Here is an 18,467-nt window from a genome sequence, read left to right as displayed (position 1 = left end):
CGTACATGCCACCAATGTGACAACTTACAATAACACCTCTCTCTCTCTCTCTCTCTCTCTCTCTCTCGAAGTCACTAAGTTCACATCATGTTGCCACCACCTGTATTCCACTAGTATGATGAAATACTGCTTCCTACTATTTGTATACCAGTTTTTATGTTATAAACCTGGAATGTTCTATAACTTCCAATAATAGGGGTGTCCTGACAATTATTAGTAGATAATATATATTCATAACACTTTTCAACAAAGTCAGCCACTGGAACAAATCTGAAAGCACATCAGAACTCAATATCACCAGAGTTCAAGATCAGTACTATCAACATAAGAAGCCGGAATGGCGAAGAAATGGAGCTAACTGAGGAATTAGATAAGTACCAGATACACATAATAAGGTTGACTGAAACAAAAAAGACAAAAACTGGTGATATCTTTCTGAGCAATAAATACAAAATGTTATATTCAAGCAATGACAATCAAGGAAAAGAAGGGGTAGCCATAGTATTCAATACAAAATACGAGGCTAATCTTCTTGAATGGCAGGCAGTCTCAAGTAGAGTAATGTGCGCAAATATGAGAATGGGGAACTGGACAATGAGACATTTGTGTTTATGGTCCCACAGAAGGTTCTACTAAGGTAGAAGTGGAGGAATTTTTTGATGCTTTAGAAAAAGCAAATGACACGATGAAAAAGGAAATGTTGGTCCTTATTGGGGATCTAAATAGCAGAGTAGGAAATGATCGATAGACATACAAAAATGTTTTGGGAAAATTTGGAGAAAAGAGCAAAGCTAATAATAATGGCAAATACCTGTTGGATTTCTGCTCAGGAGATGGACTGGTTATTACTAACACGTTCCAAGAAAAAAATGTGCACAAATTCACATGGAGAGAAGAGGCAAGGAATGAGAAAAGTCTCATTGATTATTTTATTGTTGATAGTGATGTTTTCTCCCTGGTGCAGGGAGAAAACATCACCAGAAAACCAGAGTCTACAGAGGATTTGAAATTGGAAGTGATATCACTATTTAGTCTTGAACAGGATAAAATTGAATTTCATATTAAAAATAATAACATGTAAAAAAGTTATAAAGCGAATAAAAGTTGAGCAGCTCTCATATGTGAACTGTAAACAAAAATACACAAAGATTATTGAAGGAAAAATGAAAGAGTTTGAGAACAGGAACCAAACCTTGGAGATTCAGTGGCAGTCTTTGAAGAAAACCCTGATTGATTCAGGCATGTGGTGAGGTTATGTGCAAGGATAGAAAAATCAGACCTCCGTGATGGACACACGAAGTTAAAGAGGCAGCGAAGGAAAAGAAGAAAGCACATCAAAGGTTCCTTGCAAATAAGTCAGCTTGTGCTCTTAGAGAATACAGAGACAAATGTAAGAATGATAAACACTGTGTAAAACTAGCTAAACAAAAGTCATGGGAGGACTTTGGGAAGAACATAGAAAATAAATATCAAGAAGGTGGTAAGATATTCTGGAGGTTGTTGAAGAAGCTTAGAAATGGAGGATAGAGGGACGAATTCCTAATGATTGGAGTAGAGTTCTAATAGTACCCATATATAAAAAGGGAAATAAAACTGATTCTGAGAATTACAGAGGTATTTCTCTACTGAGTGTTCCTGGTAAGATTTATGCAAGTATACTTTAGAAACGGTTGCGAAGGATTGTGTAAGAGAAGCTTGGTGAGGAACAAGCTGGATTCAGGCCAAATAGAGGCTGTCAGGATCAGATATTCACTTTATGACAAATAGTTGAGAAGTCATGGGAATATAACAAAGATCTGTATTTAAGTTTTGTCAATCTGGAAAAGGCCTAAGACAAGGTGCCAAGAGAGAGAGAAGCTATTCAATATGCTACAGTTATATGGTGTCAATGGGGCATTATATCAAGCAATACTTAGTCTTTATTTGAGTTGCAAGTCAGCAATTAGAATTGAAGGAAGTACAGGAACATGGTTTAATGTTAAATATGGTGTGAGACAAGGATGTACATTATCCCCTCTGTTATTCATTATCTATATGGATCACATTATGAAGGAACGTGGTATTAAACATGATATCAGAATTGGAGATGTTAATGTCAGCTCTTTGCTTTATGCAGACGATATTATACTTCTAAATAAATCCTCTACAAGTTTGCAACATTCCCTGACTAAATTGAATAACTGTTGTAATAGATATGGCATGGAGGTCTGCAATAAAAAGACAAAGACAATAAAAATAGTCAGAATAATTGAAAATGTCAACTGCATTGTGAATGGAGAGCCTGTGAAACAAGTAAAACATTTCAGCTACTTAGGCACGATTTTTAATGAAGAAAAACCCTGCTGTCCATGCCCAAAACCAGCTAACTTGGCTATGTCTGAAAAAGAAGTGTCTCGAACCCAGGACACTACTTTCCCAGGCATATGATTGTGAGGTGCATAGCCATTAGGCTAACCACATGGAATATCATTAACAAAACTAGATATGTAAAATGCCAGTCCAATTAAAGGAAAAATGGGATAAGATTATAAGTTGTATCTGTGGATACAAAATTTTTCCTTATATCTTATTTATAAAATGATAAATATTTATATTTGTTATTCTAATTCCTCAGGGGCTCACTTTAGTGAGTATGGGTGTGGCAACCCGAGGTACCTGATGCTGGACCATGCCTTACTTCATGTAATATACATCTGTTATATTATCTGTAGACTGGTCCCTCCTCTTCCTCCCTTGATTCTTTCTTTCTTCTCTTCTTGCTCCTTCCCCCGAATGCTATTAGAGTATTCAAGGGGAATCTTTCCTAATTTTCTATGTCATTTCGTCTTGTGCTAACAGGACATTATCAAACACTGTAACATGATCAGGCCATCAAAAAATGTTCATACCGCATCGTCCGTCATGCGGGTTACCAAGGGACGCGTTCAGGTTTTAGGCAGAGGGACCCGTTTGAAAAATATGTTACAGTCTCCTTTAGACACCACTTCTCAGCACTCTGCTAGAGGAAACTTCATCAATGGGCCCACTACCCGTTTGGGGAGGTATTTAGGGGCAGCGCAAAGCAATGGTTCTGCAAAAGGATGGAAATGGCAACGACCACAGACTATGGCTTTAGGCAACCGGAACATCTCTCTGACAGGGAAGGAGTTGGAACTGATTGAGGAAGCCAAGCGCTACCGGATACACTTAGTCAGGCTTTCTTCAACCAAGAGGAGAGGCTCTGGAACTGTCGACCTGGAAAAGGGGTGGAAGCTCTACTACTCTGGTGTGAGCCCGACAATGTCTGCTCAGGCGGGTGTGGGGATACAAGCCCCCAGCTGTCAGACTGTGTTGTTGAGTGGATCCCATTGGGGGGACGGGTATGTATGTTAAGGCTTCAGATGAAAAACCATGTGTTACAAAACAGGGGGTCCTTTTTTATTACTTTTTTTCTTTTTATTTCTATCTTATTTCTCTTTGTCGTACAGTAACTTTGCTGTTTCGTGATTCTATCCCTTTGCTTGATTAAAACCTTACACATTCAGATCCTACCTGCTGTGCCGTTGTTATAAAAGGCTTCTTTCTTATTTATTGTCTAATTTTATTATTACTAGCGTTGCAAATGTCAATTCTATCGCGCATATGTCTCTATGTAGAGTAGACTTGCGTTGTAGTTATGCGTTCCACTTTAGTAATAACAGACTAAGCCTTATGTCGCGTTTCGTTTATGATTTTCTTATTTAACTTAATCTTTAGGGGCCACCAGAAGATTATCCGTTCCCTGAATCCTATATATTATCCTTGATACTCAAACAAATTTATTTTTTGCTGCACCAGTTTGAACATTAAAGTTAGGGATAGACTCTAGCTTTGGGATAACTACAGAATCACAGGTGTTACTAGCAATATATTTAAACTTCTAGAAACTTGGAATCTCTGGCATAATTTTATTCTTGTTTGCAGTCGTGCCCTTACTTTTAGTTGGGGTATTCCCGCCACTCACACTTACTCAGGTTCGAATTTTATGAAGGGTCAGAGTCAGTCAACGTGATCAGATACACATACATTTATTTAAAACCAATTGAAAATACTACACAAATTAAATTAGTTATTAAATTCTAAGGATAAAACATTATCTCTCATTCACTCTTTCAGGCATTAATCAATTTCAATGTTCTATCTTAAATATCTGCAATTCTATGTCTTAATATTTCAGTACACAATATTACATAATACACTTGCGATTACAATTCAATAATAACACTAATTTCAGAATATGAGCAAAATTCCAATATCTTAACCACTCAGAACATATTACACTTAGAGTTTGCAATTTACTTTACACATGAAATTCAAATTATCAGTAAAACTCAATACTTCATTAACTCAGTATACGTTACATTAAAGTTTCAATTCAATTTTTTCATTAAGGCACTTTAACGCACTGTTCGAATTCTCTTAGAACAACCAATACAGAATCTCTATTGGGTTAAAAGTTCCAAAAGTTCGTCTCAGGAAAGCGTAATCATTTAGATTCAGGTTTAAGCTTTCCACTCTTTCTTGCAATACAATCTCAAATTCCACACTTTAATTTGTAAGTCAATCTCAAAGGCTAGAATAAGTGAGAGTACTTATCTAATTCTTTTGTCCTTGGATCTTGCCGTCCTTTGTTTTCGAATCTGGATTTCTCAATACGAATGCCTCGTGGTTTACACGTGCTCACTAGTTCCTGCCTAGATTTTCGTAGTATGGACTTCTACTACAGCCAACGATTTTGTCTTGCCACCTCTACAACGGTGCCATTGCTGGAACTTCCTGAAGGTCAGCTCTTAAAAATAAAAGCTGAACCACGGTGAACGCTTGTAGCACACAGGGAGAAATACCGGAACGAACAAAACGGGGCCAATGATTTATGTCAACGTTTCTTCTCATTGACAGCCCACGCCTGAACTTACTGAACTCTACTCTGGTGCCATTGTTGGAACTTCCCGAAGGTCAGCTCTTAAAAATAAAAGCTGAACCACGGTGAACACTTGTAGCACACGGGGAGAATACCGGAACAAACAAAACACGGGGGATTTCCTTCCATGTTACGGGTTATATACCATCTTCACAAGTGCCACCTTTTCGCATTCGAAACTTTCCACCTCTTTACTCATTGGTCTCCGTTCGGGTGACTACCGATTTTCATATGGGACCTTTTCGGTTCGGGGAAACGTATGAGTCAGCGTACTTTCTAGGATATAGTGCCCTCAGGTATTTCTCTGACCTTACTGCATTTTTGGGTGATTTTACCTTATATCGTTGAAATAATTCGCATTCTTTCTTTACATTATTTCGTTAATTATTCTCTCTTATTCTGCCCTCTTTTCTGACCTATATTTATTCTAAAACACTCAGGTATAAGTTTCAAAATTCACAAAATCATTATACAGAAGGTGGTTACAAATAAAAAAACATTTTTCCTGCTAAAGGATAAGTATGTAATTTTAATTTTATGTAGAATTGTTAGAGTCTGGAATGGTGATGTCAGAAAATTCTGAAGGCGCCGATTTCAGATCTAACACATGATTTGGCTGTGGTGCAAGCCTATGCACCTAATCTGGAGTCAGAATACTCTGCCTTCCTAGAGGAAGTGGATGCTGCTTTTGACAGGGTGGCAGACGTGGAATCAGTCCTGCTAATGGGTGATTTCAATGCACATGTTGGAACAGATGACCAGACATGGAGGGGGTGTGGTTGGGAGGAATGGTGCCCCTGACCTTAATGCGAATGGGTTGAAATTATTGGACCTCTGCTGTACTAACAGCTTGTCCATAATGAATACCTTCTTCCAGCACCGAGAAGCCCATAGGTATACCTGGTACAGGGATACACTAGAACAAAGGTCTCTGATTGACTTCTTTATAGTCTCAGCAGACCTATTTTCCTCAGTGTTGGACGTTCGTGCGAGAAGAGGGGCAGAATTGTCAACTGACCACCACCTTGTTGTGTGCACTCTACAGCTTCAGAAACCGTAGAATGCACACTCTACGGCTTCAGAAACCAGATGCTACCATCAACGCTGGTAGGCCTAAGCAGCTATACTGCGTGAAATGGGAGACATTGGAAAATGAGGCTGTGAGGAAGAATTTTGCAGATGACATTTTTCCAGGTTCAAAGAGATTCCCAAGCATACTGCAGATGTTGAGGAGGAATGTAAGCTGTTCAGAACAGCTGTCACTGCCTCTGCACTCTCATAGTGTGGCAGAAAGTGGCTCGGCGTGGCAATGGGCAGTGAGAAAAGGACACCTTGGTGGAACCAAGAAGTCCGAAAAACTGTCCGGGCAAAAAAGGAGTCCTACCTAACATGGCTTAGAGTCAGGTCACCTGAGATGCGTTTGCGGTATGCTGAGGCACAAAAAGCTGCTGCTAAGGCAGTAAAGACAGCAAAGCAGAAGGCTTGGGAATCCTTTGGAGAAAGATTAGACTCATCCTATGCAAATGCAAACAAAGTATTCTGGCAGACCATCCGCCGCCTTCAAGGGAGGAAATCGTGCACAGCAAGGGCAATTAAGGCCTCTGATGGTGCACTTTTAACAACCGAGAAGGATATCCTCCACAGATGGAGGGAATACTTTGAGAGCCTTCTTAACCCGGGTGGCCCAGCAGTTGTGGACATCCAAGAGGTGCAGATCGGGGCAATGACTAGTCTCACAGCAGAAGAGGTCCATTTAGCAATGAAATCGCTAAAATCGGGCAAGGCTGCTGGCGATGATGAAATTCGGCCCGAAATGCTAAAAGCCTTAAATCGAGACGGTGTTCTCTGGCTGACTCAAGTGTGTCAGGCTGCTTGATATATGGGCGAGCACCAAAGCAATGGCAGACAGGCATAATAATACCAGTCTTTAAGAAGGGAGACCAGAAGGATTGCAGTAACTATCGTGGCATCTCTGTGCTCAGCCAGCCTGGGAAAGTGTATGCTAAGTACTTGGAAAGACTGTGCAGGAGCATAGTTGAGTCAAAGTTCCAGGAAGAAGAATGTGGTTTTCGTCCTGGTAGAAGCACAACTGACCAAATCTTCACTTTAAGGCAAGTCTTTGAGAAATCTTGGGAATATGCCAAGAATGTCTACACATGTTTTGTGGACTTGGAGAAGGCATATGACTGGGTTCCTCGGGATAAGCTTTGGCAAGTAGTACAGGAGTATGGAGTGGATGGTCAACTATTAGCTGCCATCAAGTCCCTGTATGAATGCCCAGAGTTTTGTGTCAGGGTAAACAGCACGAAGTCTGAACCTTTCACAGTCTCCATTGGCCTCCGCCAAGGGTGTGTTCTGTCACCTCTCCTTTTCATAATATTTATGGACTGGATTGATAGGCACAGCTGAGGCAGTGAGTGTGTCAGAATTGGAAAATGTAGCATTGGACGTCTGCTTTTTGCAAATGACCTAGTTCTGCTTAGCTCTTCCACAGATGACCTCCAGCGGACCCTGGATAGGTTTGTAGCTGTTTGTGCAGACGCCGGAATGAAGATGAGTGTGGCCAAAACTGAAACATTTGTGGTCTCAAGACAACCATCCCAGTGCACTCTAAATGTAAGTGGAGTCCCAATGAGACAGGTGGAGAAGTTTAAATATCTTGGGTCCATATTCACGAATGATGGAAAATGGAACGTAGAGCTAGATACTCGAATTGGCTTAGCAAGCTCAATATTGCGGGAGCTTGGCTGTTCAGTAGTATTGAAGTGGGAGTTAAGCCAGAAGGCAAAGCTGGCTGTCTTCAATACAGTCTATGTCCTCATCCTCACCTATTGTCATGAGAGTTGCGTAATGACCGAAAGAATGTGGACACGAATCCAAGCGGTTGAAATGAGGTTCCTTCGAGGGGTTGCGGGGCTGACAAAACTCACCAGAGTCAGAAGCTCTGCAATTCGGGAAACCCTCAATACTCAACCGCTGCTTCTCCGTGTTGAGAGATCACAGTTACGCTGGTACGGGCATCTGGTCAGAATGCCGCAAGAGAGGCTCCCTCAGCAGGCCCTCTTTGCCAAGCCAGAGGGTGGGAGGCCACATGGAAGGCCAAGGACTCGCTGGATAGATTCTATCCAAAACCTTGGGTGGACACATTTGGGGAATCCCACCAGAACACCTGAGCTTGGTGGCAGAGGATCGTGACCATTGGGAGTTCCTCTTGCAGCTGTTGCCCCCACAACCCAATTAGGAAGAGTGGGCCTTGAAGATGTATATATGTATGTATTCTAATGTTGGCCTTTACTGAAGACCATCTGGGTGGTAACAGCATTAACTTATCTGTTGGAGGCTAGTTTTCTCTGTTGGATTTATTGCATTAAGAGTTTAAAATTTTAGGTTGACTGCCATTTGAAATTATGTGCATTAGTAATATACTTTACAAAATGCTAGCAGAACTTTGAAAATTCAAAATAAGTTTTTTAAATTCTTCATAGCATTTTTCCCCACTTTTGTGTGCTATGTTTGTTTTAGAGTTAAGCTTAATTCTTCTTCTTTTTTTTTTTTATTATCTAGAGGCATTGTCAAATTTATAATACTTTTTTTTCCCTTTGAAATATACACAGAAAGTGGAATTTTATAAAGAAAAGAACAAAAATTTTTTTTATTGTGGAACTTTTCAAAACAGGCAATGTAATATGGATATCTGTAATTTAAGTAGAACAAGTTTTTACACATACTGCTGGTGATTTTGTTTGCATTTTTTGATGCTGGCATAAATGACATTGTCTAACATGTAGATTTTCAAGTGATAGTCTTTTCTGCATGCCTGGACTATGTGAATTATTCAAGATTTCATATTATTTGAATAAATGAAAAAGGATTTTTCCACTGGTAAAGCAGTAAATAACATCAAAATTAATTGGTTGTCAAAGTGATAATCATTTGATCATTATTGGCTTGTACTTTTCAATATCACATTTTGCTTTCAATGATCTGGTCAGGGTATTTTTTAACTTCTCTGATGAACATTTCTCATGGCCTGCATTCATTACTAAATGTCTAATTCACTCTTATCCTCTGAAGAGGGGGAATTACCTGCTGAAGAATGCTTCTTCAGCAGTGCTTTCATATTGTCATTATTTCTTTGGGTAAAACAGCTTATATAATGGCTATATTTTTCATGCCTTTTTAACAATTTTAACTGGCACCACCATATGAGAAACCAACACATTTATCATGTTGTATTTGATATTCAAATCAGCATCTTTGGAGTACAGAACCACTGGTCACAAAACACCAAGCGAGTAGTGGAAATGTTTCAAATTGTAGTAGGAAAAGAGAAGAATTGAAGTCTTAGTTTGCATTTACCTTCAAGCACTAGATATGTATCTGACCATTAAACTGAAAGTGGTCTTAAAATAAGTCTCCCAAATTTTGGACAGATTGATGCAACAACATCAGCAAGTATACTTCTTGAGAAGATTATTATTATTATCTAGACCTCCAGGAAGTCAAGGACTCATCGAGGAAGGCTATAAATCACTCAAACTAGCTATCATACCTTCTAATTCATTCACACTAGTTGCACTCACTACCTCTAAGGGCAAATTATTCCACTCACTCATTGCTCTCTGGGAGAAAAACCTAGTTCTTACTCCTTTCTTGACTGCAAATAAATTTAACTTCCATGGATGCCCCCTGTTTCTCTTTCCACCTTCCATATAATTGAAAATTTCATCAATTGATATCCTATAACACCCATCCCCTCTTTCTCCTGTTAACCAGAGGCTGCAATCCAGGTACTTACAATCTGTTCTCATAATATAAATCCCATAATCCAGATATAATCTTTGTAACTATTCTTTGCACCCTTTCCACAGCTTCTTTATTCCCTTGGAACCTGGGAGACCAAATCTGTGCACAATAATCTGGGTGTGGTCTTATCAAGAGGCAAAATGACTTCCTTATCTTTACATGTCAAGGTTCACTTCAACATCGCAATTATCCTTTGAGTTCAACTTTTGCTATCGTGAACTTTAAATTCCTTGCCTCTTCAGTTTCTTGTAGCATAACCCCACTAATATAATATGCTGCTGGAACTCTAATCACACCAAAGTGCATAACTTTACACTTACTAACATTAAATTGACAGCCATTTCCAGTCTATTCAAATCATTTTGTAATTGCTAAATATCAATAGCATCCCTAATTGCCCTACTTATCTTTGCATCATCAGCAAACAATTGCACATCTGATGTTAGATCCTTCCTGATGTCTTTAATGTATAGATTGAATAATAATGGCCCAAGGACTGAACCCTGAGGTACACCACTGGTTACCTTAAATCTGGCAGATTCACACTCACTGTATACCACTTTTTGATATCTGTCTGTCAACCATTCCCTGATCAAAGTCAAGAGTTTATATTCTAATCCCATATTCTTCAGTTTATGCAACATCCTTTTGTGTGGTATCCTATCAAATGCCTTAGAAAAATCCAACATTATCATAGTGTATCCATTTCCTTTATCCAACTCGTCCGTAACATTGTTATAAAATATGAGCAAATTGCTAAAACATGACCTTCCTTTAGTAATCCTATGCTGTTCCTTGCAGAATATAGCATGTTTGTCTACCCATTTCTGTATGCGAGTTCTTACCAACTTCTCTAAAATCTTCACTACCACACCAGAGATACTGATAGGTCGGTAGTTAAACACATCAGTTTTTGCACCACCCTTGTACAATGGAACTATCACACATTCCTTCCATTCTGAGCCGAGACTCGTTATGCAAACACGTGAAGGTGTAGCCAATTCAGCTGAACATTCCTCTAGCAAATGGGCTGATATTCCATCTGTCCCTATAGATAAATTCTTATCCAGGTTATGCAACAGCTCTTCAACCTCATTTTCATGAATCTCTAACTCTTCATCCAATGTAGCACTGTGCACCATGTTACATACACCTGGTTATATATCTTAGCAAAGTGAGCACTCATTAACTGAACAATCTCATTGGAAGATAGGAAGAATGTTTAACTGCTGATGCCGACTCAAAAATATGGGACACCAAAATTTCACAAATCCGATATTCTTCATCCAGTAGTTGATTATGGATAGCTGATTTATAAACTTGTGAAGCATTTCACAACATCCACTCATTATCCTTCACAGGTGACTTCCTTTCTTTTATTTATATTTATATATATATATATATTATAAAGTTCATTTTAAAACTAGTGAAGAAAATCTCACCCTCAGCTTTGATGTTACCTCTGACTCTGAATTACTCAGAATCATTCATGCTGCTGTTTTAATATAGGGGGGGGGGGCATATAATTATCGTGGAACTCTATCCCTTTAGTCATCTTCTACATAGAATATAGTAAATATCAAGTATAATGAAATGTGGAAAATTCCTGACCTAAGTACTATAGAACTAATGTTGCTATTGTAAGCTGACTATTACAAACAGTAAAAGCTCAAAACCTTCACATCAGCAAACTGTCCTAGCAAACGATCACTATCAGTAAACTGATAAATGGACGAAAATCATATATTGATGACAGAAACCATACACAATAGCACCCGAGAGATATGCTAACCAAAACAAAATATTGTTTTAAGCATACGCTAAAACAATATTCTGTTTTGTGTTCAATATACAATTTCCTGCCATTTTGTTGCTTCTGCTTCCCTCCATTTCTTATATTCTGTTTTGCACCATTTCCTTTCTTCCATGGGAATGGAGACCCCCCCCCCCCCCCCCAATTTCACTATAACAAACTATTTCTCTGGTCTGTAGAGGTTCACTATCACAAGCATGTACTGTAGTAAACAGATCCAGGTCCTTGATAGCCACACCAAACCTCGCATTCTAGTTGCGTTATGTTAAGATGCTTTGTTGATGTGTTTTCTACTCGGCCCTATGATGCCAGAGTAAACTAGGTGTGATTATTAATAACGAGAAAACAAAGGTAGTGAAAACAAGTGATAAAAGTGACTCCTCTCTCTTTCTTAAAGGATTTATTATGCAGCAGGTCTCTCACTTCAGTTATCTTGGCAGCTTTGGTTAACTGATACTGGTGAAGGGAAGAATGATATGAGTAGAAGATTAGGGAGAGTATTCAAAAAATTACATAAAGTTTGGAAAGACAGCAGAATATCAGTAAAAACAAAACTTAAAATCTATAATAGTCTGGTTCCCTCTGTTTTGCATTATGGAACTGAGACACAAGAATTATGTAAGAGTGATTGATCAAGTGTTTAAGGGGCATTTTGGGGATAAGATCGCTTGACATGTATAATGAGATACATCAGAGGGGTGGTCAACCAGTGTTTAGCTATCCAAATGTAGGACATTTTGTGTGAAACAAAATTGTTGAGTGATCTAGAAGTTGTTAAGAAAAGAGATAGGTCTCAAATGAGATGGTTTGTCAAAATTAAACATACCTAAACAGAATTGGTGTTCAGTGTCATGAAGCAAAAGTATATAATCAGGACAGATACATCTGGAGATGGAAGATATTTCGTCTGGTCAGATGTCTGTGACTGTTGGTTACTTGAGGAACTTGTATGTACATAACAACCAGCATCAAAACTGCACTATAGAAAAAAGAACTACATAACAACACATCTTTCAAATGTTCCACTGTCATTTACAGTGAAAGATATAAATATTCACATCATCATCATCCACCCCAACAATGTGATATTTAAAATGACACAGACGGCCACAGATGTTCCATTTGCTACACACACACACACATGCCTGCATGGTTTTTCATCTCTCAAAACAGCTAGATTTGGCCAGAAAACATGCAAAATTAATTGACATACTGGTCACATAATCACTTCAGCTATAATTCCAATGAAGGTCATGGTGCTGTATAAATATTATCTTCAACTCCTTTTAAATTACATCAAACTAATAATCTTTTTTGCTCTCCTAAGGATAAACATCCTTTACTATATATCTAGGAGTGTGTAAAGTGCAATCTCTCTCTCTATAGTATAATATGAGATATGTATAATGAATAGACTCTACACATAAAATTACGTAAATTAAAAAGCATTTAATATGAGAAAGCCTATATTTCATGATTATTACCTCTTCCCTTCTTCATACGGAGAAGGGAAGAGAGAGAGAGAGAGAAATCATTTGGATCATTATAAAGTAAGATTAAATGAAAGAGATGTTTTCATTTCTTCTTGCTTCTTGTATATTTATGAATTTTTTTTTTTTTTTTTAACTGATCTGAGATCAGCATTGTAATACTCTTAGGGAACTAAGCCCTAAAAAGGTTTAATATATAAACAAAAAGTTAAATTATTAGCAACAGTTTATAAAGTCACCAGTTTGGGAAATTTTTGAGGTATGCAAACCATCATTGCAATTCAGATTATGACACCCTGCATAGTATTCATTGAAGACGTGCTCAAATTTGAACGTCTTTTCAATGAAAGCTATGCAGGATTCTCAGGATAAGTAAAAATTAAAACAGATGTAACTTATATATTCAGCCATAACTATACTCTCATTAGATTTGTTAATTATGTAAGCATGAATAAACCATGAGATGGCATTATCAGTGAGAAAAACTAATACAGGCATACTAATTATTAATAATTACCATTTAATGGTATTAACTCCAGGTCTTGATATTTATATTATTATGTTGATTATATTGTGATAACTAAAACAAGATTATTTATTTTGCAAAATGTAAAAAAAAAAACATGTTATATTGTTACATTTAATTTGTTTATACATAATAATACAATTTGGAAATTTGATAGGAAAGTAATGAAATCCCAAAAGTGATTTTCCCAATCAGTGAGAAAAACTAATACAGGCATACTAATTATTAATAATTACCATTTAATGGTATTAACTCCAGGTCTTGATATTTATATTATTATGTTGATTATATTGTGATAACTAAAACAAGATTATTTATTTTGCAAAATGTAAAAAAAAAAAAATCATGTTATATTGTTACATTTAATTTGTTTATACATAATAATACAATTTGGAAATTTGATAGGAAAGTAATGAAATCCCAAAAGGGAAACCCCATATATTAAAAATATGGAGAATGTGGGATATTGACTACTTAGTTGACCTAAGAAATACCTATGTTACCATCATTCTGGTAAGTCAGAGTTCTTGTATGGAGGGATGTTTGATGCACACCTCCACACAAGACTGCCTGTAGTCACTTTGAGTCAGTATTATGAGAATTCATGATAAGTCATTTATCTGACAACATTAAGTTAGAAAGTGATACATGCCTGTAGTCACTTTGAGTCAGTATTATGAGAATTCATGATAAGTCATTTATCTGACAACATTAAGTTAGAAAGTGATACATGCCCCAAACAAGATCATAGTGGATGAAAAGTTTCTCACTTATTTCTGAAATCTCAGTGTACACAAAAGAAATGTGAATCACCTTTTATATGTAACCCCCCCCCCCCCATGAATTTATGCAGTGCACAATTAGCTAGATAGTAATAATAAGAATAAAAGTACTTATATAACAGAGAATTATAAGTATTTTAAATACAGTGTTTTTGTTTTCAGATCAAAAATTGCAAATTATCAAAGTGCAGGAATTTCTGGCATTGTTATGCAAGTGAGTGACAAAGGTATACTACTGTGACGTTCTTAGTACTACTGTTGCGTTTTAATTTGCAATGCAAAGTACAACTGTACATCTTAGGAGAAAAATTAATGTTCACATTTGAAATGTTATCTTTATTTTGATACTGTTCCTAAAGAATATTTTTAAATCAGAGTGTTATTTTGTAGAACTCGATGCTGTGTGTTTTAAGAAATGCTGAGATGAGCATGTGGAGAATTATTTATGAACTGAATTGTCAGTATGAAGTTTTCCAGGATCGCTGCTGATCTTGCAAGCCACTGTAATATAAACTTCTTCCTAAAGTGTTTTTGATGAGACTTGAAGAAAAGATCCCTCTTGGGGGCTCTGTTTATTTTAAACTGTGCCACAGCATTATTTTTTAAGATTTTGTTGTTGTGGTTAAAGCCCACGTTTAGCTGTTTTTAGATAGCACATTTTGATTAAAGTGCTTTTCTTTTTTAAACAAACTGTCAAAGCAAGTCTTGTGAAATGTGGTGTCCAGTACTGTAACTTATCTTGTTTAGTGCCTTGTCCAAAAGCGTGTTAATAATATAAGAGTAAGTAGTTAGTAGATGTGTTGTGGTTTTAGCTTATATGTTTTCATTATCACTTCTCACTATCTGAGAGTTAGATATTCCAGTAGTGAGGATTCATAAGGGGAAGAAAATAAGCATCCTCAGAGAAGAGCTTATTTTTGACATTTTCATCTCATCAGAATACATAAACAGTCAGATGTTTGTATTTCTTTTTCTTTTTTCCTGGTCTGACTGAGCTGGTAAGGATGTGCTGTACTTCTGTGCCTTGTTATGACCTGCCAGTGCATTGTACATTGTGGCATTAGCTGATGAATATGTGGCAAGTCATTGTGATTTAATAAGATGGTTTTGTAAGGGGAAAGGGGTAATTTTTTGTGCTTCTGTTGCTAGTAATTACATATGTATAAAATTGAGATATCAAATATTGTTGCATTTATGAAGGAATAAGGTACATAGCACTCATAAATTTCCTTTATAGTCTAAGGAGAAAAAGAATAAAAAGAAATTATTCCTATTTTGAATTGTTAGATTGGATTAATATTTAACATTTGAAGAGAGATGAAATATTTGTAAGAAATATAAGATTATTATGGCACTGCCACATTACCACCTAAACAACTGCTAAGTGGTTATTTTATTGTGTAATATACATTATTTTTGAAACAGAGATTACAAAGGAATAATGTATGTTTGTTAAAGTTGTCTGATTCTTGGTGTACATTTTGTATAAAAGATTTGAGAATAGAAAAGCTTTCTATAGTGTTATTATGGATTTATGACTACTGTGCATTGGCTAGATATTTTCGAAACAAAACTGCTAATTTTGGGACCATTAAAATCTTTTCAGTTTAGTGTGTGTGTATATACATACAGATACACACTTACATATTCTATGTATGTAAGATTAAGTTACAAAAAAAAAGTACATCTAAGTAATAAAGTGCACTTTGATATAGATATTTTGCATCACAATATTTCTTATAGTTGACGTTTACTGAGTAAATTTTTTTTTTTGGTTAATTAAAAACAGCAAAGTATTTTTTTTTTTTTTTATTGGTTTCTTATCATTGTCATTTCTTATACACTCTTTCTTATAAGGTCAAGGGAAAGAAGTGTTGCACAATTATATTTTTGAGTTGGTTGACAGGCTTTAAAAAAAATTATATATCATTTGAAGGTTCTTTTCATATATAAGTAAAAATCAAATTGATAAATTTTAAGAGTTGTTTTTTCATATAACATTTTGTAGCATATACAATTCTCACTGTGATTGGTTTTACAGAAATTAATTGGATTTTCTCCACTCGTGAAATATATAAGCAGGAAGTTGTTTTATCAGCGTTTACAGTTAGAACAGTCATAAAAAAACAATACATTTATGCCTTCTACAGAATATATGTATGAACATTTCTGCATTTGGATCAGTGTAAATAGGAGTCTCTTTTAATGTTGGATTTCTCCAAATGCTTGCTTTAGGTGGTAACCACTCCATTACAGTAGACAGTTTTATTATTTCAAAGAAATACAATACAAGTGGTTTCTGTTTGAAATATTGCATTTGTCTTCCATGGCTGAGGTGTTTTGGATGGGGACTTTCATGGTGCCTGCTGTTTATTGTACATTTTGTATGTTAAGTTCTACTCTGGTTGAATTTAAATATATTTTTTTTTTTTAGAAATATATACGTGTACACCTAATCCCAAAGATTTCTGTATAATAATAAAAATGATCCACTTACCATGTCTAGTGTGTACATGTTTAATATTTGTAATTTCTTTTACTTGTATGTTTAACTAAAGGCATAAGTCATCACCCCTTCACATATCATTTATATAACTTTCCCAAAGAAGCAGTCTTATACTGGTATCTACACAAGTACCAGGAAAATAATAGATCAAGAGTTTTAGGGTTTTGTATTTTTTTGTAAATATTGAAGACATATTGGTTAACTTTTAAAAGTATATTGGATCACACAACATTCCATGTACAAGAATATGGGAATACATTGTAGAATTTGTTGTGTTTTCAGTAAAATTTCTGGATTCTAAATTCATTGACTTCATGAAATTAACTTTCAGATGTTTGACATGTGAATATATATAGCTCACTTTATCAGTGAACCATTTTCTTAAAGTGCTTCTTTGTACATAGGCTGTAATAACAAGGATTGACATCTCATTCCATATTATACACATCAGAGCTCCTTGTTTCTTCTTTTGCATGTAAATGCCTTAATTCTCTCTTTAAATTTGCTGAGTTCACTTCATATCAATAATTTAAATAGTTATACTGAGAATATAATGAATCTGGAGGAGATTGAAAATATAAATGCAGTCCAGTTTGTCAATTCTTGTAATTATGTCCTATATATATACACACATACATTATTTGTGTATGTGTGGAAGTGAATTTATTTAGATTCTGGATATTGGTCAATAAATTGGCTATGTTATACAAAGCTAAGATGTACATAAAATACTTGGCAGTTTTGTGCAACTGTTAGCTTTATATACATCTCTCCCCTCTCCTCAATTCAAATGCATAATAGGAGATAGATTTGTATGCAGTTTGTGGTATTCAAAATGAAGAAATGTATAACTGTTGTTTATAGCCTCTGCCTGTAAATTTTGTTGTACAGCTGCCAAGAATGTTCCCTAGGTTTTCTTGACCAAGTTTGGATCTAAGACCAAAGTTCTCTTAACAGGTTGATAGATTGTATGTTTTATATGCAGAAAGAATTATTGTTCTAGATTTAACATTATTTTTGCTGATTTTTTTTTTTTTTTTTTCAGTTATTGTAGTGGATACAGAGTGTGCATTTGTAGCCTCAGCTAAACAATAAAATAATAATAACCCACACTAAGAAAAACACTGAAATGAATGTTGATAAATATAAGAGGCCTTTACTGTTTTTATACCTGGACTCTGTTGAATGCTGTAATTTTTTTCCCAAAGAAAATTTTGGAACTGTTTAATTAGTGGTAAGCAGTCAGCATGACTGCAAAAAAAAAAAAAAAAAAGCTCAAAGGAGAAATAAAAAAAAAATCATTCTAGTTTTTGAGGTATTTATACATGACTGAACTTACAACATTACTTAGTGAAATACATAGCATAATTTTCTTTTGAATAGCAGCTAAACAAAATATTGCAAGTTATGGCCTAAACTTATTTCCAGTTATTTATTCAGATAGTTTCATTTTATTAATGTAGACTGACAGTCAAGTTATCATAATTCAGTTTCCAGCACACTATAGTTGACTCTCATTATAATAAACTCGCAGGGAGCATAATAGTTTGCTGTGGTGAGTTTTCTTTCATGATGTTTTCACATATGGGACATTTTGATAGTTTA

The 18,467-nt window shown here is 35.9% G+C and overlaps 1 protein-coding gene across 3 annotated transcripts in view; it reads left to right on the top strand.

The window, feature by feature from the left end:
• Nucleotides 1-18,168, top strand: part of LOC150105263 (protein alan shepard-like) — a 323,518-nt gene extending 305,350 nt beyond the window's left edge. For all 3 annotated transcript variants that reach the window (XM_090394029.1, XM_090394030.1, XM_090394028.1), the window contains one exon: nt 14,519-18,168. The gene's annotated coding sequence lies outside the window, so the exon portion shown is untranslated. The remainder of the gene's footprint in view (nt 1-14,518) is intronic.
• Nucleotides 18,169-18,467: the final 299 nt, after the last annotated feature.

This window comes from Typopeltis vanoorti, chromosome 6, assembly GCF_054136105.1.
Source record: "Typopeltis vanoorti isolate ZY-2024b chromosome 6, IOZ_Tvanoo_1.0, whole genome shotgun sequence".
Lineage (NCBI taxonomy): Eukaryota > Metazoa > Arthropoda > Arachnida > Uropygi > Thelyphonidae > Typopeltis > Typopeltis vanoorti.
Note: the sequence above shows the minus strand (reverse complement) of the source record. Positions and strands in the feature narration are given on the sequence as shown.